This window comes from Nothoprocta perdicaria, unplaced genomic scaffold, assembly GCF_003342845.1.
Source record: "Nothoprocta perdicaria isolate Ctin4 unplaced genomic scaffold, notPer1 scaffold_8, whole genome shotgun sequence".
Lineage (NCBI taxonomy): Eukaryota > Metazoa > Chordata > Aves > Tinamiformes > Tinamidae > Nothoprocta > Nothoprocta perdicaria.
The window spans coordinates 228609-256386 of NW_020456087.1; the positions used below are offsets into that span (position 1 = coordinate 228609).

Here is a 27778-nt window from a genome sequence, read left to right on the forward strand (position 1 = left end):
AAAAGATTGGACCAAAGCTTGGGCTAGCATTAAAAGTATTCTGGCTCTAAGCCTATGAAACTGTTTTGAAATGCAGTTAGACAGGGGGAGAACATTAGAATACTGTAATTATTTTCACTTTACTGGTGGTAAATAAGCTCTGAATTTCATATTCAGAATGCAATCTGTTTTGAGTTTTTTTTTAATTCATTCTTGAGTGGAAGAGGATAAGACTTTCAGAAGTACTTACGCTTTCTCGAAGTATTCTCTTCCATTGCATCTTATTTTTCTCTGTGAATCAAAAAAAGAATCACACAAGCACTGTTCTCTTACACTGCATACCATATGGCCATTTTGTTTTACGTTATTCTTTTTTTTCCATTTTGAGTTCTTTTCCTATATTAACATGAGGAAGATGACAAAATAATGTAAAACAAATGAAAAGCTGAGTCACAGAATTCCCAAATGATGTTCTTCCTTAAGAAATGACATTGACCTGTCTTTCTCTGCTTTGTTCTAGAGTGTACCTTAGACAGAAAGCATAGAGGGTACCTCTTGTCTTCTCGTGAACCATGAGCCCAGGTCACAGGAATTCCACATTCCTACTTTCTGAAAAAGAATGGACACAACAGGATAGATTTAGGGGAAATGTTCGATATACTTGAAAATAGTGCTGAAAACCAGAAAGGGAGTAAAGATGTGGTGAGAAAAGTACATCGGACTCAGTGAGAAAAGAATTAGCTTGTGCAATCCCTCCATATATAACAATATTACTGATATTCCTACACACTTAGGTATCTGCTGATTCCTGACTCTACTACAATCCACTGTCTACAGTGAAAAGAAATTTAAAGAACTAAAAAGCTTTAGGTATTTCATATCAATACTCTGAATTCCTACATATACCTTTGTCCCCCTTTAAGTGTCCAGTAGCCTCCATATATTTTCTATACATCTACATCTCCAAATTTGTGTATTAATTTCTCTTTGGTTAAATATATCATATTCTATTAAAGTGAATGCCATTTCCACTGGCAATTTCTTCTTAAATATCTCAGGGTTTTGTACTCAAATAGGCAATATCAAGGGAGAAATTTCAAAGTCATTTTCTAAATTCTACATAAAAATGTAATCCTAGTTAATGCCATGGAAACAAGTGCCTTTGTCTTGCAGAAAATGCCCAACTTCTTTACTGGAAAATTCTCTTTTAAGTAGCTTTCCAGCCATCTTGCACATTAGGATAGCACAAGTAAGCATATGCACCACTAAGCTTTAACCCCAGTCGTACATTTAACTGCTGTACGTGCTCACTTCAGGATACAGTATCTGTATCCCGCTTGAGGCTCCTTTTCACTCAGTTGTTTTCTTTGGTACATACCACGTATGCGTTACTTACGGCTCTTATCTGTTATCTGTGCAGTCACAGAAGCCTAGAAAGTCTTATTTTACAGTAAGGCTCCATAGTAGTTTGTCAAGTACACCCTGCCAAGGATCAAGGAAAGGTCTGCGCCACTCTGCTCCTTCCCGATATATATATATATGCACACATATTTCCTATCAGGACTAGTTCTTACACAGCCATGCAGGCAGCCAGAGCATGCAGATTTGAATGAATTTGAATGGCCACCAAAAATACACTTCTTTTTCCACGGAATCATCAACCTGAATATCCATGCCCATGAGAGCAGTGCTTTGCTAATGTGAGGGAGAGGGGCAGGTAAATGGTCCACAAATGGTCCAGGGAGGAGGTAACCTGCAGCATGGAAGTCCACCAGATTGCTGTTCAATCATACACAAAAAAAATGATTTCAGGTTAGGAGTACTGAGGTAACTGAATTGATAATTACAATACCTTCTAGCCCAAACCTCAGGCTGACACACAGGTAGAGCTGTGAGCTTTGTCTTTAGCAGGTAAATAGACAAAGTCAATATTGTGACAAAACACGGATTCAGAGTTTTCTGAAACAAAATATAAAAACAATCCCAAGCTAAGGCACTGCTATTGCAGATCCACTGTCTAGGTTCCATTGGGTTAATTATAACACATAGTTCCAGATACAAGAAAATTGTGACATAAGCCCTGAAAAAAACAGATCCCTGAGGAGGGAGAGAAAAGTATAATCGTTTGTTCATGCTTTACAACTGCTCTCACATTTTTAATACTTGAATTATCATTTCCTTTCTTAGCATTAGAGCCCTTAACCAGAAAACATCTTTTATGAACATTTCTCAGGATGCTTTTTCCTGTTCTTTCTGTTGCTGTCTATTGGCAGCTTTATACTCCTTTACTGTGACTGCAAAATTCATAGTTTACTCCCACAGACCTGTGTATCAGCTTCCACAGGAATTGTCTGAAACCTTATTTAGCCCTAGGATGTCAGTGCAACTCTAATGTTTTATTTTGTTAAAGTTTCCTCTTAATAAAACCAAATAGGCTCTCTATATGATAAACCACTTGCAAAGAAGACACCAATGTGGCTAGCACTTGCCCTACTCTAACCTTATAAAGCCAACCTTTTTGCAACCTGTGCTCCTTGCTGCACACTTCACACCAGCCAAGACATCATTTCACACCCTTCCTAAAAGTCTTTGGGTGGGCCAAACTCAAAAGTTGCCTACTTCCTTTTCAAGAGTTCAGTATGGTGCTTTTGTGGTTAATCTGCCCTTTAGTATTGCTGTTGAAGAGGGATTTGCTTCCATGCTTTTGCTCCTTTGTCTTGTTGGCCTTCTATACTCTTATCAGCCTTATTTCTTTTTGACCCTCCTGTGTCAAGCCAGTTGATAGCAAAAATTCTTTTCTTTTTAGTCCTTGCCTTCATGTTCCTATGCATGCTACCTGTCTGCCTCTATTATACAGCTGTCTTAGAGTCTGGGCTCTTCTGCTGCCTTGAATATGCAGCTGTTTTGCAGGCCGTGTATTCCACTGCAGTTTGGCTGCTGTGTTACAGGACTTCACCAAGGGGATCTAGGCAGTCCTGGGAGTTGTGTTTTTAACAGGAAATCAGTGAGGGGACCTGCATACAAGGTAATGCTCATTTTTCTGTTCACTGTGAAGCCTCCATTTGCGAGCTACTTTTTTTTGTATATAACAGTCTGCAGTTTATACATTGGATATAGCCAAAGGATGTTACAAGTCTTATGCATTTTAAGAAGTTGTATTCAAATGTCATTATGAAAATCCAGAAATAATGTCCTAGAATATAGAGCAAAACTATTTCAAGTCCACTAAATTCTGATTCACAAAAAAATAGTTCTTCATTACTATGAACTACTACTATTACTACTTCTTTACATTTACAGATCCAGACATGAAACATAGGCTACTAATTAAATTTCCTAATGGATTTAGATGCTGTTTGGCACAAATGCAAGCATAAAAAGTGATGAGGTCTTAGGCCCTGGATTAAAAATATTATGATGCGCAACTGACAGACTTGACATGTAGAAACCAAATTCAGCACATTTTTACTGCAAATTCCTGTTACAATATGTGGCAGGTATAAAGGAGATAAAGCTTTAGTTGTTCATTTAAGCAGTAAGAGACCTCAGATCTTGAATAATGAAAGGCATTTCAAGCTAAGATTAAATAATATCTAAGTCTGGAATATGATTAGAGTAACTTACACAATAAAGAAGGATAGAAAAAAGAAGCAATAGGAAGTAAGCTGGGAGAAAACAGAACTACAGTAAGTAGTACAGAACTACAGAGACAAGAAAACATGCTAGGATTGGAAGAGTGAAGATTCTTTCAAGTCCGTTTTGAGAGGTATTAACAGAAGGTGCAACAATGTAATGCCCAGAAGCAAAAAAGAACCAATGCTGCAGGTTTAGCTTCTAAATTGAAGCCATCCTTTGTGACCCAAAAGGAAATGATCTCATTCTCAAAATTATGAGGCTGTTTTTGCTCCTGTCTAGTAGCATCAAGATATAGAACCTTGCAAGGTCTGACATTTACATAGTGCTGCCTCAAAGTGGAAGCAGAAATCCTACCTTTAGCTTTGACTGTCCAGATTGAAAAGTTTGGCCTAAGGCCTCAGGTAGCACCTATATGACATGCTCTGACATAAAAGAGCCATCAGCAAGAATGCTTAAAATATTTTCTTTATGTATAATACCTATTTTACTTGTATTTTAGTACCTATCAGCTATAAAAATATTCATATATTTAAAAAACAAAGTAGTACACTAAACTTAGCCTGTTTACAATAGTAAAACATTGGAAAGTTTGACAGATGTGACTGCATTTTATGTAAAAAGACACAGGCTCCTCTTCAACTTCATTCCAAAAAGATGACATATTGAAGAGGGTTTTTTCATTATTTTAATATAAAACATGCCTTTTTAATCACACATCTTGATTTTTTTCCCCTGAAGAATACAGAAATCTCAGCTGATAGGCAATACTCCAGTCAATAGTGTTCAAGATAGTCACTGCTAGTTACTTCTACATTCACATTCCTTTTCAGCATCTGTGGGTGTCAGAAACACATGAAAAAGTAAATTAAGTATTCTTGGGAAACTTATCACTACTTTTTGGAGGGGAGAATGCATTTATTAATATACAATGTTATAAAATGTTTTATTATAAATATTGAAAATGTGAAATAACCTAATATAGCAATAGTTAAAGAGAATCAATCTGCTTAAGCTCAGTGTTGATTTACAGCATCTTATTTTATACTCTGAATATTATAATTACCAAGTCAGTTACTTTACAAAACCAGAAATATTCTGTAGTTTGAGTAGGCATGAAGTCTGTACATGGTTTTCTGTTTGCTTTTAGCCAAAGCTAGACTTCACACAATGAAGAATCTTGTCTCAACTGTTTTGGGTAGCTATTTAAATTGTGGTATCACTATTAAAGTACTTTTCAAAATAGAAGGAAACATCTGCTTCCTCATAGAACATGCAGCTCTTCTCTCCCTAGAATAGGATTTAGGACACTACCCTCCCAGAAGATATTAACAATAGATAACTGTATAAAATGATAGGCTTGAATTTTAATGGTCTTTAGAGATCACCTAGTGTTTCAGTTTAAATCAATTACACAAGTGAGGTGCTGATACTTGCACTGAATTCCACAGCACTTTGTGCAAAAATCAGATTGTCAATCTTGATAGTCTAGTCAGTAATCCAAAATAGAAGTGCTTTGATATGCAATTCATTCAAAACATTTTCTGCTCACAAATTCAAATACACACAAATTAATACTTTTGCTGTATATCTTGTGAAGATTTTATATCAATCTTTTACATTATTTCAGTGTTGCTTAATCTTTTAAGTGATACAGTTTCTGCACACTAACTTCACAGCTTATGAATGTATTTTCCATTAAATATGGTGCAAAAAATAAGTTTGAACATATAGCTGGTGATTATTTCTTTGCAATTCTGTTTTTACAAATGAAAGTAAATCTTGATAGTTTGATATCTAATAAATATTAGGGAATTTAAAAAACATTGCTCAATCAGCTAAAGTAATTGCATCCTGACCTAGATTCTCCCTGCAGTTTCAGTTTAATATAACCTTTCTCATTTTATTCCCCAGATTGTTGTGTAAAGCTCCTATGGGCTGTAAAGTAGCTTTTACTGTGCACCCCAGAGATGGTTTTGTTCCTGTGAAATCTATTTCATTAAATCATTCAGGAACCTTTGATGAAATATGTCCCTGAAATTTATTCTATAATAATACATGTGAAAAACATTCAACTTAAGGATATATTGCTTAAAGTTAGGTGTTTGGCTTACCTATCTATATGGCTAAATAGAACAGTTTCATTTTTCAAGTCTGTAGATCATCTTCTGGTTCTATTAAAGTCAATGAGACACACATACACTAAATATTAAAATAAGTAGGTCTCCAAATTGCTATATTTGGACAACCACATTTAATAATGTTGGCTCTAACACATCTGTGCCTGTGCTTTTGGTTATTTGCAAACACATTTCTTCCCTTACAAGAGGGTAATATAGTTATTTATAAAGTACTTTGAGAGGAATGCAAAGCAGTTCAACACAGCTTCTAAATATTGATCACGGGCAGACAGTGCTGTTCATAATTTTTCTTGGTGGATTTTTTTAAAACTTTAATTGAATTCTGAAAGCAGGCTGAATGTCTGAAAACAGGTTAGTTGCTAAGGGTTATAGGTGGGAATGCAGGATGGATTGCACTCAGATAAAGGAAAGTTTTGCACCTAAAGGAATGATAGAAAAATAGACACTGCAGTATTAAACCTTCTTGCTCCTCTCCAGTGCCCAAACTGGTTATTGCTGGTCAGGGTTACTAATTTATCGCTCTGCAACTATGAAATCCCTCTTAGGCTGAGAATGAGAAGTTCACAACATCTTTGAATTACTCTGTTGATGAAAGGACCAACAAGGAAGCCAGAGGAGAGAGTCTGAGGACAAGAGAGGATTTTAGGAAGGGATAGAACATGACGGTTGCATTTTCAGATGAAATGCTTCTATGAAAGCTCATCTGGGAAAAAGACATGAGGTCAAAGGCATTCAAGAAGTGGAAGCACATTTGGGAATTAAGAATGAGTTTTATCCTCATGTAACATTCTCAAGTTACTGGCTATCTGACATTAGAAAGTCAGCAAAAGCATCAGCAAACTAATATCAGCACCATTGCAGAGCTGCTAAATATTGTGTATCCCCAAACAAAACTTCTTCTGGTATTCTCAGCACACATATTCACTACCTTTTCTTGTCATCTAGTAGAATTTTATCATTTCAAAGAAAAATCCACTTTTAAATCAACCTGTAGCTACATCTACAGGAGAGCAGTGCATTTTACCAAGCTTTTCTTTCTGCCCACACAAACTCATGATTTCAGTTCTAGTTGGCTTATTTCACAACTGCAGCAAGGTCTTCCTATAAAATATTTTGTCTTAGCTGTACATTCTCCTCCTGGACAAAAGCACCTCTGCCAGTTCTTTGCTGCTATCCTCCTGTACTCTTCCAGAGAGGGAACCAACCTAGCTGCAAGAACACCACAGTGCCTGAAAAGGATCATTCCTGGGAAAGAGACCGGCTCAAGTTCAACTTAGACAAAACTGAAGTGATGCTACACACCAAGCAAACCTCCACCTCCAGAAAGTTCTCTTTTTCTTTTAGCCAAGGACCTGGCTCTAGTTATCTGATACAAGTTGATCATCTTGTAGATTATAGATGTACATATTAAATTCCTACCCTCTGAAGAGGTTTTCACATCACAGACAATTTTAAAGGGCAGCAAGAAGCATGCAGGGGAACAAGGAAGCACATAAAAGTCACAATCATTCACTATTCATATGTCTACCTCAGGCATCATCTCCACTAGAATATTCACATAGAACAAATCATGGAGTTCACCAGCCTACTATATACTCCCAAAGTGTCCAAAAGAGGGACTTGAAAACACCAGGTCAAGTCCGAGTCTTTCTGGGAGGACATCCTTGACAGTTTCAGCAGTTATTCTAGTGGCTAGATTTCAGTAGATACAGAAAAATACAGCAGGTTTTTTCCCTAACAGACATCTTCTCCTGAGATGTTTCTCTATATCCTTAAGCCTTAGCTTTACTGCTTTCTGCAGGAATGTTATATTTATAAAACAGTCTACAAAGAACCAATATGAAAAACTAACTCTCCTGATGAATATTGATCTACAGTGCTCAGTATACACCATTCATTTGTATAGTAATGAGTACTTTATGCAAATTTAACAATCCCAGCTCATATCTTCCAGCATTGGCTCAAATCCAGCTTTGAAGGTCATAGTTCTAGACCAGACACTGCTTCTCAAAAATATACAAAATATACTGTAATTGTAAAATGTACAAAATACAAAAGCATAGTAGTTTGGTTTTTTCCTTATATACGCACCAATATTTTCCTTTTGGCAGTTTATTATGAACTTTATTTTTCCATATATTTTTTCCTTATACAAGAAATTCAAAGACAAACTCCAGTATTTTCCCAGCTCATTTAGTCCTGAGGCAATCCCATCCAAACGCTTGACATTGCTCAGCAGTTCGGTTGACTGCAGCTCAGTTTGGAAAGAACAACCCACATATTTCCCATGTGGATGAGAAGATATTCCAGATATTCCCATCAGCCTCTGAGCAAGAGACAAACTGAGGTCAAAAGAAAAAGGCTGGCAGCTGAATTAGCATGCAGCTTGTTAGCAGTTACACATTGGGGCCAGTAAGTGACACAGGGTATAAGACACAGAAGCCACTCAGCAAATTAAATTTGCAAAAGCAAGCAAGTGAAAAGGAAGGAGCCATAGTTAGCCTCCTAACCTTACCATTCCTTTATTTTAATATTACCTATTGTGAACCAAGCTCTGCATTTTAAATGTTTCCATTGACTATACAAATGTATAGTTTAATATGATTGAGCTGAAGATCAAAAGAAACTGCTTAAGAGTTAAAAGTAGCTGAAATATTAGGCAGTAAGAAGTAGAAAAAAAATAAAAAATAAAATGAAAATATACATGCAACTCTCCTATTCTGATGGACTTTCCTAGTTCTTGATTTTGCTCAGAGCACCAGTCCATCTGGCAGATGGATGCATTTTTTTTGCAGCTGATAAAAGGCGCAAAATAACCATCCCAAACCAACATGAATATTTTAGGAAGTTGAAGCAGCACTTGCCCATGCATCTTACAGCTTCAACTCTTGACACTTTTACCAAAATCTATAAGAGTTATTTTCACAAAGCCCTTGTGTCAGTTATTCCTAACTAAGAGCCTGCAGTCATTGGTGCTTGCCCTGATCTGTACAGGGTTCCTGCTCGGAGGGAAGCACCCAGCAGCAGCTACTGGCAATGAAACAGAAACAAGCAGTTCTTTCCAGGTTGCTAACTCTGCAGATGGCCTCTACTCATCTGCAGCATTTTAATTATTGCCCCAGGAGCCATGGCAGCACGTGATCAGCAAAGAGCAGGAGAAGCCTCCTCGTTTCACCCTCCGGAGGCTGCACGCATGACAATACAGCGAGCTGTGCAGAGGGAGGCCAAGGGGCTCTATCTCGTGCACGCAGGGCATGCACGGGGGCTGCACGCAGGGCATGCACGGGGGCTGCACGCAGGGCATGCACGGGGGCTGCACGCAGGGCATGCACAGCCCCATACCAAGCAGGATGCCTGCCTGCATGATCCAGCGCGTGAGTCAGCAGAGCCTCTATAGTGCAGCAGGCACAGCAGTTGCTAGGCTGCCTCTCCTGCAACACAAGTCACACAAACCAGGTTTCCTCAGTGAAAAACCGGCATTGAGGCTTTGGAGTCTCAAGGTGGAAAAGTGCCACTACTTTGTTGTAGAGAGTAACCTCGCATTTGACTCTGCAAAATCTGGGAAGACCGGAGAAGAGAAGCCTGGGAGTGTTGCAGTGCTGCTAAAGATGGCCAAAGGGCTCTACGCACAGCCCGCTGCCAGGGAATAGGAGAATGCAAGGCATTTGAATGAGCTCAAGCTTGAAAGATTAGAGCTTGAAAATGGAAACTGCTGGAAGAATCAGCTGCAATAGTCTGAGCAAAAAAATAGCCTGGGCAAAGAGACAGCTAAGGGCAGATTTGGTTGGGAAACAAGTCATCTATGGAAAGGGAACCTATTTCTATTAGACAGACAGACTGCCATGTTCACAATCTTTAAGTCAACAGCTGACCATGGCACTGGACTGGCAATGATTATGCTTGGGATAGGAGAAGTGAACAGAAAAGCTTACACTGGAACACGAGAGGTGAGGAAAGCAGAACAGGAGACAGGCTGCAGAGCATGTAAGGCCCATAACCTGTGTTGACCTAGAGGATCTCCAAGGAGCACAGCAGCCTGTTGGAACCCAGTGAAGAGAAAGGGAAGTCTGCAAGTGTGAAGCAGGATCAATATAGTAACTGAGGAAAACACCGATTTGAATGGATTCCTGAATACATCTGCGTGTGGAAAATGCTAATTCATTCTTTATCACACATCTCCACAAAGCATCCCACACACCTCCATGTGCAGAACAAAACCATATCAAAAACAAACCAGAAAAGCACTGTTCTTAACTGTGCTTACTCCATCTTCTGACTTGCAGGTACATAGTTGATTTCTTTGCAATATGACTAAGGAACTTTTTTCTCTTGAGTCTGGTGATACTGGAACTATTTCCCAGCTCTGCTCTCCTGTTGTCTTCTTGCTGGATGCTTGAGATGGAGCTTGTAGCCATAACCTCATCCTAGGAAAAGCAGAAAAGGAAGTAGAGACCTTTTCTTTGCAAATCCTCCTAGCTGTGCTAGGGTCAGCATTGTCCTTGCAGCTTTAGTGATAACAGTAACTAGGAATTCATTCCATACCTCCTCCCAGAGGTAAGAACAGAGTAAAAGCTTTTTTTGTACTTCGGATGTTGGACTACAAGATCTGTTCTGCCCCGCTGAGGGTTGTTAGAAGCCCATGATCACATGAAGTTACAAAAACAGTTTCTGGCCCAGTTCTGGTGCGTTTTTGCTGCTACCAGAGAAATAGCTAGGGAGCACATGGATTTTTCTGGCAGTGCAAGCCTGCTTCTGGCTATTGCTTAGGCAGGATGCCTGCCTTCCCCTCCACATTGAGCTTACTGCTTGTCACCTCTACACACATCTCAGTCCCTGCACGCTCCTCAGAACTGAGAGGTTGATAGTTGGCTACAAATGAATTGTTAATTCATAAAACCTATTTTCACACCCTTCTTCTCTGGATTACACAGAATATATTGCATGCATGCAGTAATATGTACAAAAAGCAATGGACACGGTAAACATACCTGAAATTCAGTCACAAAGCAGAGCAAGGCAAAAAAGCATGAGATCCACAGCACATCCTGCCAGGAAACCTAAAGTTTTATAGGCCAAAGCTGTTCATTTTGCTTTTCCTGTGGAGATGACTACAGAAAGATGGAATTGGCTTGACATTTGCTGAAAATGGAGCTGTATCATTAACAAGCATGAGCATTAGTATCCATGTCCTGGGAACCTTCCCAAGCTCATTAAACTAGGCCTAGGACTTGCATAAACATTTGGATTTACTAAAAAGCATGTGTTGCAGTTGATGGGAAAGCACTAAGTGGTTTCAGAGCTGGAGCCACTTCCCAGCTGCAGACATTGTCATTTGCATTTGAAAATAATGTTGTAAATAACACTATGTTACTGCTTTATGAGCAAATCTGTGATATTATTCACCTACTGAAAAGTCGGGAAATCTGCCCAGCATGGAGAAAAACTATTTTTGTCTGAAATAGATCAAAAACTGAAGAGAGTTGTTTTTCCTTGGACAGCTGGTACCAGCTACAAGGGTGGTAAAAATACAGCTTAGCAAAAAAATACAGCAATACATTCTTTATTTTTGGAAGCAAATAGTTACTAGTCTGGAAGCTTGAAAAAACAGAACTGAAATCCCTAAATGTTCAGGCTCTGACCTCAGTTGTACCACATTTCTGTTTAATTTTGCTATAAGCCTTATTAGCAAAACCTATTTAAACAAATAACAGGTATTCCTGCCTGGCAAGGGATATTTTAATTGAATTAGAGATTTTAAAGAATAGAACACCTTAAGGAAATTCTGCAAAACAAGAGGGAGATACCTAATCCGGAAGTTTGAAAGTGATGAGTTTATCTGAAAGAAGGTGTGGAAATTGGATGACAGTTGAACAAGTAGCTCTCAATTGTTAGTTTATATAAGCTGAAAATAAAAGTAGTGGGAGAACAAGAGCAATTAGAGGTCTAGGACATGAACACTGAAATATCATAACAGATATTCAAGCTGTTCTGCACAGACTAGAAATAGGTGTCTGTTATCTGTGGACCATTTATGTGGGTTGCAGACTAGCAGCTTGGGAGACAGCACATTTGACTGTGCAGAGTCAGCTTGGGCCCACAGAGCACATCAGCTTGGGCACCGTGCCAGGCAAACACAGCTCTGCTATAGCCATGGCCTGCTCGTGAGTACAGGCACTTTGGGTTTGCACCCGAGATCTAACAAGACTAGACAGACTTCAGCTAGCACTAGGTGTGAGCCCTCTCTAAGTCCACTCAGGTAGCTCTATGCCATATTCTAACCCATAGAGGAAATGGCTTCAAACTGAAGCATCGGAAGTTCCACAGGAACTTAAGGAAGCATTTCTTCACTGTGAGGGTGACAAAGCACTGGAACAGGCTGCCCAGAGAGGTTGTGGAGTCTCCTTCTTTGGAGATCTTTAAAACCCTCTTGGATGCAGCCCTGTGCCATGTGCTCTAGGTGACCCTGCGTGAGCAGGGGGGTTGGACTCGATGACCTCTGAGGTCCCTTCCAACCTTCGGCATTCTATGATTCTATGATCCTTTAGTCCCTAGAATACATCAAGCACCTCGTGGTGTGGGTAATGAAGAGCTGCTTGGGTATATGATTCAAACAACCAGGCATGAAGAGGTGGCTTGGAGAAAAATATCTCCACAGCACAAGGAGTTGGTCATTTGTCCTAAGTGATCAGTTAGTACCACTTAGCAACTTTATAGCAGAGATGGAATTAAATTCCTTTCTCCAGAGTGGCATCTCTTCTTTCTCCAGCCTATTTCCATCATTCTCTACAACCCCTTTTCTCTAAGATAGAGGACATGTTTTCCCACAGACAGTGCTCCCTCAGCTCTAACTGCAGCATCTCTAGCACAAAAGGGTTTGGGGAGAAAAAAAATGAGTATAAATTCATTTTGTATATCATTCATGTTGCAGATATTTGATGTTTTATATAAAGCTACATTGAATTTTAACATGGATTTAACTTCTATTAAGCCTAGTTCTTGGGGAAAGGTATATTCAGTTGGGCTGAAATTTGGTCTCAGAAGCCAATTTGTTTGCATTTTCAGACTGGCCTCAATAGCATCTGAAAAACAGCATGTATTTTAGATGCTGTCAAAGGTGGTAAATGGAGGGAAAAATTCTGCCAAAGTAACAGCTGAAGCAGTAAGAGCTTTCAGGTCCTTACAAGTCTATTTAACTGTATGCATAGGAGCAGCTCATTAGGCAGCAAGCAGCCATGTGAGGGGATGCCAAGGATTAAAGGAATCCCATTGCGAGATAGTGGTGGCTTTCGCCTGCTGCCTTCCAACTAGCAGGGCCTTCCAAGCTCAAGGGGAAGTCCATGACAACTCAGCCGCAGCAGTTTAACCAGATTGGCAGAAATAGGGCCTGATTTGAATACAAGACTGCCCTAGCAATACTAATGGCAAGTCTAATTTGTGAACTGTTAAAAGAAAGACTATAGAAGTGCTTCATCTTTTCACACACATTCCTGGATATACATTGAGATGCCTCCACCTTGTTTTATGCATTTGTGGAGCCCATGTGAGCCTCCATTGGAGCTAACAAGAAATTTGTGCTGCTAATTGTCACTGAACTGAACATAGACAACTGCTCTCTCCCACTTCCCAAGTTCCTGATGACCATTACAACCTGATGGACACACTCCTCATGGCTTAAATTGCCAGCTGCTGTAGGACAGCAAGTGTTCAGTGCTGCAGACATTAACAGACTTGATGGGTGATGTTCAGAACCATCACTTTCTAGCTGGCATCCCCAGGATTTCCAGACTTTACTGTCTCGTCACAACATGGTTGTATGGAAGCAGAGACACCTGCAGCATCTTAGCCATTTCAGATAATGTAGTGTCTACTAGCCACATCTTTTCCATACTGAGAGAGTAGTGAAATAGCACTTAAATGATGAAAGTTTTGCATTTTTCTTGCCTTCCATTCCTCCTTTGAAGAGCTTCATAAACAAACATGGTCAAATTTATGAAGGTGTCCTACTGTTGCTATTCCTTGCAGTCAGACACCAGAAAGTAAAGCTTTTTGTCTGTTCTTAAGATACTGTAATGCTCCAAAGCAGCAATCCATAGAAGCTCTGATTACAGGTTAACTGCTCATATAAAGAGGGTAATTCCTAAAGCCTTGTTAACCTCTAATAATTTCCAAGGTTCACAGTATGTGATACATACTGTAAAAAACTCATAAGGTGACAAAACTTAAGGAGTATAAATCTGGGTGTGGAAGTTGGCATGATTAGAAGCATTAAGCTCTCCTAGGGTCCTTACAGAGACTGGCAGAGCTCCAGTCACTGTTCCCTGGCACACTGATCTCTTAGGAATCTCAAGGGCTCAATCCCAGCATAGTGGAAAGAGCCTTTGCTAACTTGGCATTTTGGCTGCATGAACAGAATGCATTAATTTCTCAGAGAGAGAGTAGTTTTGCAGAGACTGAAAAACAAAACCAAGTTTAAAGTTGTCCTAGAAAGGATACATTTTCACAGGCAATAAAACTACCTACAAAGTGAGGCAGCTACTCAAAGAAGGTGCAGGAGAAGCTGGTGGTGCAGTCCTGCTTACACACATTTTTCTTGCTTCCCATTTTCTTTCAACTTTCCTGTTACCTAGATCTTTTTTCAAGGCAAAGATTGTTGATACTGTGGGACAGCTTATGCTGTTAAGAATGCACTAGAGAACTAGCAAGTGAAGCTAGTTGCTGACTTCAACCGTTCTTTCTGTTCTGAGATCTCTAGAGCCTTTATTTTTTTCTGCTATTTAACAGAGGTGCCTAGAGTCTTAGAGCATATGTACTCACACATATGTAAAATATAGATAAGAACACATTTTTCCTGTGAGAGCCAAAAAATTTCTTCTGCAGCAGCACTAGCATAGATAAGTACTTCAGTATTAAAGAAGCCCATGGGTATAGCTTTGGTTGCTCAGATAAGAGCCAGGTATCCTTGAGAAAAAATAGAATGATGAACAGTGTTGCTCTAGATCCCTATCTTCTGGGAGTAGAGGCACATCTACTATGTATTGTAGATGCATGACAAAAATATGGCTTCTTGACTAAGAATCACCCTTTTTATGTGGTAGATAAGGCAGTTCATAATTGTGTCTTCATGCTCCATAAATTTCATTTTATTGAATAATGATTCTTTGTGATTGATCCTGAGGTAGTCCTGCAAATTCACAAGAAGAGTATATAGAACATACATTTCCACCAATGCTCTGTTTCACCTTTAACTGCTGGAGGAAAATCAGTCCAGTCTTGCTTTGGACCCAGGTAATTGTTGATCATGAACTTCTCCCCTTGGAGACAAAGGCATGATGCTGTGGGGCTTATTTCCATCAGTCCAGAACTGTGCTAGCCCTATTCCCAAGTAAATTGGGGAGGACCCTGGGTATGCAGTTTGTCCAGCAGGTTCAGAATTACACTCTCTAGTGATTATGTCACCAGAATGACAAGCTGGGATTGTTTCTACACTAGTTTCTAAAGCTTTTTACCTTCAAATAGTCTTGTAACTGAAGTTCATCACCATCAAAACCACTGTTTATAAAGTCAGGCTGTTTTGAGAATCAAGCTATTATGAAATAAATTTGAAGGTGAGAATTGCTTTCTAATTTTGTCTTCAGTTCATGCAGAGAAATAACTTTTGCTGCCTATTCTAAGGCTTAATTATCTGATGTGAAAGTGAACTGGTACTGAATGTACAATAGACAGAACCCTGTCAAAAATATCAAGAGACAAAGCAACCTGAAACTGAACTCTTCAAGTAAGAAACAAAATAATCTGTTAGATGCCAAGTTTAAGTCTAGATGGAGTCAGTAGTTCATTTGTCTTCAGTGCTGTTGTTCAGCAAAGGAAAAATGGGATTTCAGCAACCTCTGTATAACCTCTTCTACAGCAACAGATATAAATCTGGAGGTGTTAATTGCTACAGAGGCAGAAGCTCTCTTCATCCTTACTTCAACCCTAGACCCCAGTCACCCCTCACATTTGACCTGAATTTTCTTTTCAGTTATAAATTCCTAGAAAAACTCAGGCAAGTTCTGCAGACCTCTGTAATCCCAGGGCCTGAAGGACTTTGATTCACTCGATTTTCCTATTCCTGAATTACACTGCACCTCTATCAGGTTCACTATGCACCATTCTCCCCCTCACACCAGGGTCCTAAGCGTCCCCACCTAACTACATGACTGACTTACATGAGTCCACCATTCTCTCCATGGCCTCTTTTGCCTCCTTTTCTGTTCAGGCCCACACCTCTCCCTCTGTCTTAAGATAATCACAGTCTCAACACTCCAGCCAACATGTCCCTTTTCTTTTGGGGAAGGTAATATAGTTACCTTCCATATATCTGGTTCTGCACACAAATATAATTCCTTCTGCCTAGATAGAACCAGATCAGCTCTCACAGGTGTCCAAATTCTGTACTGCTCTTCCAGTCAGCTTCTCCATCCCTTAACTCAGATTCTTTACCTAGTGTTTTCTTTTGAACTGAGCATGTGAGTACAAGTCCACAAGCATGTACAAGACTCACATCAAGCTGGGAAGCAGTGTGGTTCCACATTAACAGGAAACCAGTTTTCATGATAGCAGAAGTTTGGATTCCCCATGTCCCTGCAGCTTGCAAAGCTCTCCCTTAAGGCTAGCATCAGTCTACTCTGTCAGACCAAAAGACAGCTCACAGGTATGGCATAGACTAAAATGCAATGAAGCCACCAAATATTGTGCCAAGTAGAGACCCAAAGTTGTCCAGTTCCTTTGAAGTTTCAATTTGGAACCATGTGGATCTTCTGGGCCTGCATGAGAGCAGCACAGACCTGAAGGCAATCATTACAGACTCCTACACAGTGGACACTGTACAATGCCTGCTGAGCCAGTTTCCAGGAAAAAAATGTGTTTCTGGCAAGCTCAACAAAGCCTCAAAATTACATCAAATGAGCCCCTGCAGATGGCAGCAGTACTTTAAGTTTGTGCACCTCAGCAAGGGACCTAGCCTGAGCCGAGCCAGACGCCTTGGTGAAGAGGTATGTTTTTGCTAGTAGTCAGCAAGCTGCAGATGCTTTTTTCAGTTTAAAGAGGAAAGTTTTAATATCTACCAAGTAGCAGAAAGATGTTTGTGAACCTTGCAGAATCCCTCCTGCTTCCCACCCACTTTGTCTCCACATCACACTGCAGGAGTCATTTCTTTCAAAACATTTTATATTCTTTAGGCTTGCAGCAGGGATTTGACTTTCGTCAGCCTGGAGCAGCACAACACAGTAACGCTTAACAGCCAGTAGTGGCAAAGTTTTAATGAGTGTCTTTCTGATACACAGTAACTGGTTCTAAAGATGGCACATTAGTGAAATATTTATTCTTTGCACACAAACACAGAGTTTGAAGCATTGCAAGTTACCTCGTAAGCTATGGTGCTTTTATACCCTCTATTACCAATTGTAACATGATATTGTTTTTACTAGCACTGCTATATGAATCTACCTATATCAAAATGCATTTAGGGCAACGGAAGCACCATATTCGAGACACAAAACACACCACAGCACACACTAGCATGGCTAATTACTACATGGCTGTTCAGTTGTACTTAGACAACATCCTAAGTACAGCAACTATCTGGAATCCAAAAACCAAGACCACGCAAATTTAACAAGTCAAACATGAACTATGTGCTCTGAGCTTCTGGCTGAGGTGTAGTTCTCTCTAGGGCAATTTTGAAGCACACAGACAGGACCGATGTGCTAGGTTGTTCAGAGGATCTATATCTTAGACTGTAAGCTTATACCCACGGCAAGTCTGTCCTGCAAGCAAATAGGCATGTTTGAGCTTACTTTGGACTTGGCATTTTTGTTTCTGCTCCATTTCCTCTCCTGTACTATGTACAATAGTACTGTTTAGTACCTTTATATAATAGAAATAGTACCTTTATGTAATAGTACCTTTTAATGCTACTAGTAGTATTTATAATTATTGCTGACTGCTTTTAAAAGTTATTCCAATAGCAGGGAAGTGATCCCTATAAAGCCTTTGGGATCCTTCAAGATCAAAGGTGCTATGTAAATTGTTATCAGTTTCACTGTTTAATATACTGTGAACTGATGAAAGACAGTGAGGGAAATAGCAGTTACCTCTCAACATAATATAAAATTTGCCTTAGGTGGGAACATTTTGTTTACTGAACACTTCATTCACCCCCAGTGGAAAAGCAATGCTGGCATTTGCTGTTTTTATAACAAACTAAGTGAATGCTGCAACTCTGACAGGCTGCTACCCCCTGATGGCTAAATAGCAAAGGAGAAATGTGAGAAAACTCTCCTGAAATAACTCCAGCCATCATCACCTAGCTCATCACATGGATTCATTCCTGCTATAGGTCTCCTTACCCTAAAACACATCCCTGTGATACTCCTCTCCCATTTGCAAACCTTTGCTGACTCTCTAGCATTCCCACTCTTTTCCTTGTTCAGCAGTGTAACTACAGAGGAGAGGAGGAAGGAGCAGAGGAGCTGTCCAAAGCTATTTACCATTCTACTACCAAACTACTGAGTAAAGAGGATATCCACAAAAAAAACCACTGAAGTTTAGATGCCTAGATGTTTAGGGAATCTGACTCAATTTTCTGCTTTGTTTCCATTCTGAAAGTCAGTGAGAATTGCACTATGGCTATTCTGATGGAAACACATTCAGAACAGGCAAGCAAAAAAGAAAAACATTTTTTGAAAAATGATATGCTTGGAAACCTACATGAGACTAGCAGTACAACCTTGTATAGAAAATTGTTAGCTTCTGTGCATAACTACTAATTCTGGCAGTCTTAGTACTCTCTTGCTAGATAGTTGTCTAGTACAGAATTAGGTGAACCGTAAAATCTAAACTCACTGAAAAGTAAACCTTTGCTGCAATCAAGAAACCAAACAGCTGCCAGAGCTGAAAATTAATCAGACTGAGCCCTTTTCAACCAGGAAGGATGAAAAGGGCAGTCCACTTAGATCAGGTGGCTCTACATTGGTCATTGTATTGTGAAGGTCAGTTGATCGGGTTTATAATAAATTTTTTCAAATATCAAAACAAGTCACTCAAGAGGAAACAGAAATAGCTTCCACTGTCTCTGAACAGAGCGTTTCCTTTAATTCTGAGCAAGAAAAACATTGGCAAGTGTGCCCAGTAGCAGTGCAAGATCTGAAGGTATTCTTGTGAAGTCACCTGTCAGTATGGCAAAGAGTGATTAAACACAACAAGATCTGAGACTAACTTTTCAAAAACCTTAGCAGTCAAGTTTCGCAGACTGGTGTATGCATATGGGTTTGGTTATTTGGGAATATGTATATGTATTATACTGATTAGGATGCACAGCAAGATAGCTGGGAACAGCCTCAAAAGGCACTGATCTCAGATGAGGTAAAAGAGAAAAAGGAGAACAGGAATATACTTCAGGGCACAGCTTTTTACCTGTCATTTTCAAAGCTCTTAAAAGGGACCTCCCTACACTCAAATTGCAATTGCTTCTGTGGATGACTATATCAGGCAGACAAATTAGTACATTTTGCCACAGATATTTTGAAAGCTATTTGTGGGAAGGAAACAGCAAGACAGGTAGAATGGTTGGTTTGAATTTCCTTTTAAATGATTGCATTTAGAACTTGTTTTGCTAGACGTAGGTGCTATATATAGCATTAGTTTGAGTTAGTCCAAGAGCTGAACTATCAGCCAAAGAGTAACCTGACACACGAATAAGAGAGAAAAATCCCCTAAGATGTTCACAGGGTAAATTTCTAAGCCAAGAAACACAGATGAGCCTGATACAGGCCATCTGGTATGCTAAAAAAGCCACAAATATTGTTGCAAGTAACCATGTCTGCTGGACAGAGACTTTCTGAAACAGCACATGGCTTCTCACTAAGTACAGAAACACAAACCCCATTGCTGCTCTGCTGGCCTGGACTGCACTTGAGTTCAAGCTTTGATTTTTGAGATCAGAGTTTTGAGGGCTCATGGAAAGAAGAACACATTAAAATGCAGTTTGAATCCAAATTCTCTTCAAGGGCAATAACATCTAAACCCAAGGATTTGATGGACATTCAACTTCCATTTTGAAAGCTGTTCTCTTTCATGTCTGAGGAAAGTTGCTCTGAACCACATAGTGAAATCACTGCTCCTACTCTTGTCCACTACTAAGCACCTTATCATCTACATATTTGTTGACCTACACTAGCTCTTCTAGAAGACATAAATACTTGAGTATGTGTACCACTTTCTCTTGAAAGAAAAAAGCCATATAGAAAAAAGTGAACAAGTTACAAAAGAATTGAAGCAAATGGCTGAGATTTAGAGGAAAAAAGTCAACATACTACAGTGAGAGCTAATGCCAGGTTAGCCTGAAAGGTTAAAGTCTGGATGGGGAGTGCTGCGGTACTTGCAATGCCAAGTGACTGACACAGAAATGAGCCGTTACCAGGAGTTCTATTACTGCACAACTGGGCACAGGGAGGTCAATTCACTTCCACCTTGCACCAAGCACAACCTGATAAAATAAAGCAGACTCACACAAAATATTTTGCTGCTGAAGTCTCATATCAGCACTTCCCAAGGTAAGGAAGATTGAAAAGGTGGCCTGGAACAGGAAATACACAAGTGTATTAAAGTGCCACCAAGACTGGTGCAGGGGACAGTAAGGAAAGCTGTCTGGAAGACCAGGAGGGAATGTGGTGCCAGAAATATCTGAGCTGCCAGGTGTCCTGCTGCCACCTCCTAGTTGATCAGCTGCTCCTCCACATCCCTGCTGTCTCAGGGCTCTGGAGGGCTCAGTGCTGTTTTGGCAGCCAAGAGTCCCTTCTGCTCCTGCTCTTTGCCAATTTCTCATTTAATGTCCTCTCACTTTCTCAGTCCTTTTCCATTTCCTTGCCTGTCCCAGGGATTTCCTCTTGGCTGCATTCCTTTTGCCATTCTTAGCTTTGCCTGCCACCCATTGACTTTACTTTTCCTTTGACAATAGAATCATAGATCATAGAACAACTCCAGTCAAAGGGTTTCTGGATGTCGTGTTCCACCTCACTCAAAACAAGGCTATTTTTCATACTGCTTCAAGCATTGTCCCATCTCCAGGGCTGAGATACCACAGGCTATCTGGACATGCAGTGCAATATTATTTGTATTGCAAAGTTTTTCTATCTACTCAGCATCTTCCATGCAAACGTGGCTCTTACCTCTCATCCTTTGATTGTGCTTTCCTACAAAAGCTTTTGTAAGAAAGGCCTGATGCAATGTGAATAAAATATATAAGAAACTGAAGGAGCACAGTAAGGAATGAGGATCCATGTTTGCTTTGTACCATATAGCAGCCACCTGTAAAACACGTCTTCTGTTCTTAAAGCAAGAGAATATTTGTGTAAATCAACAGGATAAGCCAAATGGTTATGAAGGGTAAGGAGTATATCTAAAAGTAATCTTTTTCTTTTTTAAAATTTACTTTGACCTCATGTTTTAAGAAATAAGGCTACATTTTAGTATAGATACTAAAATAATGGAAACCAATTATTGTATTATAACGCAGCCTACCGACACTAGCTTCAAACCTCTGCTGCTACCGAAACTCCCTTCTCTCTACTTATCAGGTTTGGAGGCATTTAAGAGCTTCCCTAGTTGCTTATGAAGCTATTCTATTGGATCTATTTGTCAGCTTTATTCCTGCACTTTAGTTGTGAGGTCTGAGCCATGCTTGCAGAGACCCAGGTAGACCTTTGCACCTACTTGCAGTTAGACGAGAACACACAAATATGGTCTATATGAAATAGTGGCTAATTACTTCAGCTTTTCTCCTCAGTGCTAGACTGGCAGTGTTCATCCTTGTTGAGCAAAACTTAAAATAAAGTCTTCCTCAGCAAGCAGACACTGAGCCTGCAGCTCAAGAAGCATTTGCTGAACTCACTACCCCTGCTAAGAGCTTGCCTGCAAGGGGAAGTTTAGCACTCATGGACATTTTGGACTGGCTCCTGGGATGGCTGTGGGCTTGGGTAGCTCTAGGCTCGTACAGAACAGTTACTCCCTAATGCCCATTTTGATTATTTTAAGTACAAACCACAGCAGCAGCTCAAGCAGAAGCAGCAACAGAAGTGCTGAAGTAAACAGGGTCCTGACAGCTGCTGGTGTTTTACACAGGAGATCACACAGCCCTGCTTGGAGCTGAGCTGCTCTAAGTGGGAGCTGCTGCCTGGAGCACTGTTTACAGCAGAGCTCCCTGCTCTGAGGTGAACTGCTGTTAGCAACAATGGAAAAATATAGTTAAAGCTAAATATCATTAGACACTGCTATAGAAAGGCTGTTTAAGAAAATTACAGTAGCACTTTCCACTTCTACGGAAATGCCATAATTTGGCAGTCAGGTTCCTACAGATTAGAAAGCGTTTAAGTTCAGTTATGTAACCTAAACTACTGCTTAAAGGGCCAGATAAACTGCATTTGGAGGGTTGTTATCTACAGATATTTCAAAACAACTAATTGGTGCAAATGTCTAAGGACTTCTTGCCAGTTTAACTTGTGAAAACCCTTTCCCATTCCTCAGTTCAATAAGCTTAATGAACTGCTGGAGCCAAGCACCAGAAAAAATGTACTACCAGTAGGAACAGTAGCTTCAGACTTTCTGTGCTTCACAAAAAAAACATTTCAGAAGTTCTGGAGAGAAGCAATCCATTCTGACTTCCTATAGGCAACACCACAGGTCCAGACGTTTGAAACAAGAGTTTTGTAGAAGTGGAACAACCAGACATAAACTGTTTCTGGCAACATCTCTGCTGGGAACACACAGGACTTCATGCCCTACAGATTGATTACACTCAACTTCTACCTCTCTTTTGCTCTGCTTCAAGCAAAAAAAAAATCCCTATAGCTTTTAAGTCCTATATGACAACAGCTTTGTTATACTTTAGATACCTTCGGTCAGCTTGATCTAGTCCCAAAGCTCCCACAATTCTTAAATCTTTCTCAAGACATAGACCTTCATTTTTATCTTTCCTGTCTGACCCCACACATTGTATTGTCTTGTCTAGGCTTCCTGGTCTTTATAGGTTTCTAGCAACTTCTATTTTGAATTTAGAGACATGTCCTTCCCTCTATCACTTGTACTCATGTGTTCCCCAAGCACTGAACCCACCCCAGATACCATCATCTGAAGTTTGGTAGATGCACCAGTCCTCACTGATAACACAAACCAAAAGTCCCTTTGCTAAACTAGCACATCCCCCAACACCACAGCCCTTGTCAGACCATCAGGCACTACAAAGGAATAGCTTAGTGCAAGATGATACACAATCGGCATATTTTATCCATTTTATTCCCTTCCTAATGTGATGCCTTTCTGCCAACAAATTTTCCACCTTCTTAGCAGAGCAGGACCACTAGCCTGAAGGTGAAATTCTTATCTCCTTGAAGTCTTAGCATTGTCCCTGCCTACTGCCAAGCTCTTCCAGTTAAAGGAGCTCAAAAAGCAGTAATTTGTCCAAGGCTCTCAAATGTGCTCTGGGCACACTCCTATGCTACCTCTACATGAGTCACAACCAATCCCACCCTTGGCAAGTGGCATGTGCCATTTTGGGATTTATTTTCTCAGGAGACAGGCACTAGTGCCATCACTATCTCCATTCACAGATGAACTCCTCCATCCAAGAGTTGTCCTGTCCTGATGCAGGCTGCTGCAGGGAATGGATACTTGTCAAAGTTTTAACGCAGCAAATCTAATTCCTTTTTTTTGTGATAAGGACTGAAGTATTTAATTTCAAAGCCAATTATTTTCATAGAAAAAATTTAGAGGTTACTTAAATTTCTGCTACCAGAAATTAAGGTTAGTTGCTTAAATTTCTGATACTAAGGTATCTTGAAAGAGGATACTTGAAAGCCAACAATAGGAAGGGAAGGCGTTTGAGGCCCATGAAGAAATTTTGAAGATTCACAGAAAGTGTCCCATGAGAAACATCACTGCATTGCATTTTGACATGGTTAGAGCTAGGAAAAGCCTTAGTGAGCATAAACTGTGATATTTTGCATCATCTATACAGACCTCACTTGCTAGCAAAGCTTGCTTGCATAAGTCTTTGACTACTAGCTAGTATTTGTAGTTTTACTAATTTCTAGTCAGAAGATTTTAACCTCTACTAGGGCTCCATTGGAAGAGCCCTATAGCTGTAGTCCATCAGTAGAAAAATTTGTAGATTTTTCCTCAAGTCTTAGTGGGTTTTACGCCACTCTGACATTTGTGCCCCATATAGCATGCATCTTTCAAGTTTATTGACTTGCTTTCAATTTCAAGGTGCCAAGAATTTCTAATGTAATAAATAGCACGGCTTAAAACTGTTGGGAAGAAAATGTTCTGATGACATAAAGCAATTGGTCAAAGTAAATACATTTCTGCACAAGGGGAATGCGAGTAGTCATTGCCACTCAGTGCTCTATTCCTGGCAGCGGAGATTGATTGGATGTATGTAGTTCTCATTAAAAGAGAAAAGTCAGGGCTTGGGTCTGTGACGTAAGCCAAAGTAAGGCAAAGAACTCAAGTGCCTAAATAATTGATTATCCAGTATAACTGAGATGTTGCTACTACAGCAAAAAAGAAGTAAAAACCTGAAAATGGTTCATGGTCAGGACAAGAAGGCTATCAAGTAGTGCTATAATAAAGAAAAATTAGACTCAACATGGTATATTCATGTCCATGGGGTGTTTTTAAATCAAGAAAAGTTCTTTTCACAGAAGATAAAACACTAAAAGTTGTTAGTTTTACAGACAAAAAAGCTAATAAAGTTCAGCAGACCATTAGACAAAGTCTGAGCGAGTTATTGCTAAAGAGTCTCTAAAAGCATCATTACAAAGCAACTTTAAGTGCAAAGCCACAGAAAAACCTTCCCTGTACAAGCAAATGAGCTCCACAAACACATGGACTTATTTTATTGTAACACACAAAAGATAATCCATTTTCTAGCTCTGATCCTTTATACAGAATTATATTGATTGAACTAGTACAAACACTGTACTTGGAGATGAGTTGAAATGAGTTAATCAAGACATCACCTGCCTTTGTTGCAGTCTGGCCTATACAGGCTACTGAGGTTAGGTGCACAAGATACTTTTAAAAGTATCTTACTGTTGAAGTGTTTTTTATTTATTCCAGCAATAACTTAACATATCTACTTCACTATTACTCACATATTGTCTGAAAAAATAAAGCATCTACAATAGGATTTGAAGAATAAGCAACAGTTTGCATGATTTTTCTTTTCATTTTTTTTAAACCAAGGTGAAGAGAGTAAATTCTAACAGAGAAGCTTAAGGAAAGCACTACTAACAAGAATACTCACATATTTATTCATAATTAAAAGGAGACTAAATGGCATAGAAAACTAACCACAAAGTTTAAGATGTCTAGGCCTCGGTCAGAAATTTCAGCTTGTACCAACTGACCAGTAAGACAAGTCCTTATAAAAACCACATTACAGCATCTTTGTGATTTACCAAAAACCCCCAAACAAAGTTAACATTTGCCAGTTTGGGTTGCAGTGCAAATTCTATTTTTTATCTACACAATTATGCAGGAAACTTAAATATATTCTGTGCTCTGTACATTGACAAATAAAGACATATACCTGACTTACATTTAAATGTGCCATTCCTTAACAACCACACATATTAGACAGCAGTGTTTTCCAATTCATTTGGGATAGGAAAATATAGCAAGGGAGTCATCACACTGCCTCCTGTGCAACTTCCTTACCTTACCTGGCATAACCTCTAGGCTTAAACAACCATTTCCATATTTCATAAAATTGCCATCCATTTGCAGTCATCAATTATTAGCACAAAATACTCCCTTTGCAGCAAGGGAGCTGAGGCTGAAATTGCTGCAAAGCTACTACTACTCCTTTTACAGCAGATAGGCAAGCCTGTCTTGGTACCAAGCTCAGCCTGCAGCAGGCTGCTCTTTCCAGGAGTGCAAGCCCAGAACAAAGGTGACATCAAGGCAGGAGCTCCCCAAGAAGGGCACAATACCTGAACGCGAAGATCCAGGAGAGCCAGGGTCACCTACAGTCCAACAATGAGCAGCAACACAACCCAAAGTCAAGGCAGGACCAGGAAGGCACACTATCAAACAGTACATGTGGCCCACACTTGAGCTTAAGTGCAGCTCCAAGGCCAATGGTTGGGTTGTGTGTGGGTGGAGACCCCATTTGAGGCCAATCAGGGTAATTAAAGCCTGCTGTGCTCAGGGTCCCGAGGAATCTTTGTATTGCTCTTTCTCTGGCTTTTATGAAGAGGAAGGAGATAATATAGGTTTACCCTCACATACATCTGAAGAAAGCTAATATAGCTTGTTTACAAGTTTTGCATAGCTTTAACAGAATCAACATTTTTTAGGTATCCTTCTATAAAAATCTTCCTGACTGGTTTTGTTGTGCTAAACATCACAAGTGAAGGAAAAATAATAAGTGAATATAAGAAATTGCCTCATCCTACACTATGAAACTGATTTACTAAGCAGTAAGACTTGTATGCTGAGTAAGAAAATCAGGAATCTTTTCTATAGCAGGTTTTACAGGTTCTAGTAGCTGATAAAACTTCAGTTCTTGAAGTCATAAAGTTATTTTACTGTCAGGTATCTGAAAGGGAACAATGTATCTCTAGCAATTCTACATGGGGCTATTGTGATCATGTGTATTGCACTGTTTAAACCTTACTCAAAAGTTTTGTAAGAGCCCACAGGGAATTTTACACTCCCACTGGTTTGTTTATTTTAACAGAATGTTTGCTGCTAGGTTTTCTCCTGCTTCATAAGGCATTGTGACTGCTAATCTAGCTGGAGGAATAACACTAACTAGACAACTTTGAGACAGTCATGAAATCACATAAATGACCTTTAAAGGCTTCATGTAATGACTATGACATGACAAATGATAATGTTCCTGTCTTACCAGAAGCTCCATGTAAAGGAAGTGTATCAAGTTTCACGGGCTGCATCTCTGGAGAAGGCTCTCACATCTGCAACTGCCAATTCAGCACTTTGCTTGTGCAGGAGGTAACAAGCTTGCAAGGAGCTGTGTTGCACTAAACCTTATTAAGGTTGTCAGGAGACACTGGCAACCAAAGCAAACTTAGGTTCTTGGACACAACAAGAAATGTCTTAGGCTGTGAAGTCGCTGACCTGATTTCAGGTACTGACTGCTAGCAAATGAACTGGCTTTTGACAGCTTCCCTTCATCTGATCACACGATGGCTTGCACTGCACCAAGGAGAAGGCTGCATATTAATGGCCTCTTCATAATGCCGGCCGAGAAACCTGAACTGTCTTTGTGTCAGCAGCGAAAGATTTATCCAGAACAGCAGCTCCTCAGCTTTGACTTTGATGGGGGTTATAAACAGGTGACAGAATCTTGAAATGCTGCTTTAAGATTCACGGTAAGGTGTTTCCTAATAAGAGATCCACAATACAAGGAAGGATATAGGATAGGCTTACACAGACAGTAAGTTCCTGTTTGCTACAAAATGTTCTTCTAGCAATGGCTCGAAGGAACTTCAGAGGAAAGCAGAACACCCTTCTTTTGGCATGCAGGGTTTCTCCCCAGATTAATGATCTGAATTAGAAATGTCAAGTACTTGGTCTCGTAGGCTGGATATGAGGCACTTGGGATATTTAAATAGTCCACATAGCATAGTGAGAATTTCTGTTCACTTAATAGAAAATTTTTAGCCTTGTCACTGACAAGATAATCTTGTAGATACAAACACATTATGAAGAGGCACTGAGTGCTCTTTCCAAAAGTGAAAACTGGATCAGACAGAGAGTGAAATCTGTGAATCTCTTGTCCCTTATTCAGATAATTGGCTTATGTCTTTATGTATATTTATCTATCTACCTACATGTTTCACTCTTCAATACTATATTAAAAAGCAGTGATATTAAAGTAATATTGTGTGCAAAGTAAAGCCCTTAAACAGCAGGAAATTTGAGAATTCAAGTTGATCTGATTTAGCATAAGTGCATCT

General features: G+C 39.7%; 1 long non-coding RNA gene across 4 annotated transcripts in view; it reads right to left on the reverse strand.

Moving 5' to 3' along the window:
- The window catches only part of LOC112958018, a 30929-nt gene extending 5050 nt beyond the window's left edge, over window positions 1-25879 (reverse strand). For 2 of the 4 annotated variants that reach the window (XR_003251324.1, XR_003251327.1), the window contains exons 1-3: window positions 25787-25879; window positions 532-588; window positions 230-270 (exon numbers count right to left, since the gene is read on the reverse strand). This is a non-coding gene — a long non-coding RNA (uncharacterized LOC112958018). Of the gene's footprint in view, window positions 1-229; window positions 271-531; window positions 589-10008; window positions 10178-10741; window positions 10765-25786 lie in introns of those variants that run through there. The other 2 variants (XR_003251325.1, XR_003251328.1) reach the window with 2 other exon arrangements.
- Window positions 25880-27778: the final 1899 nt, after the last annotated feature.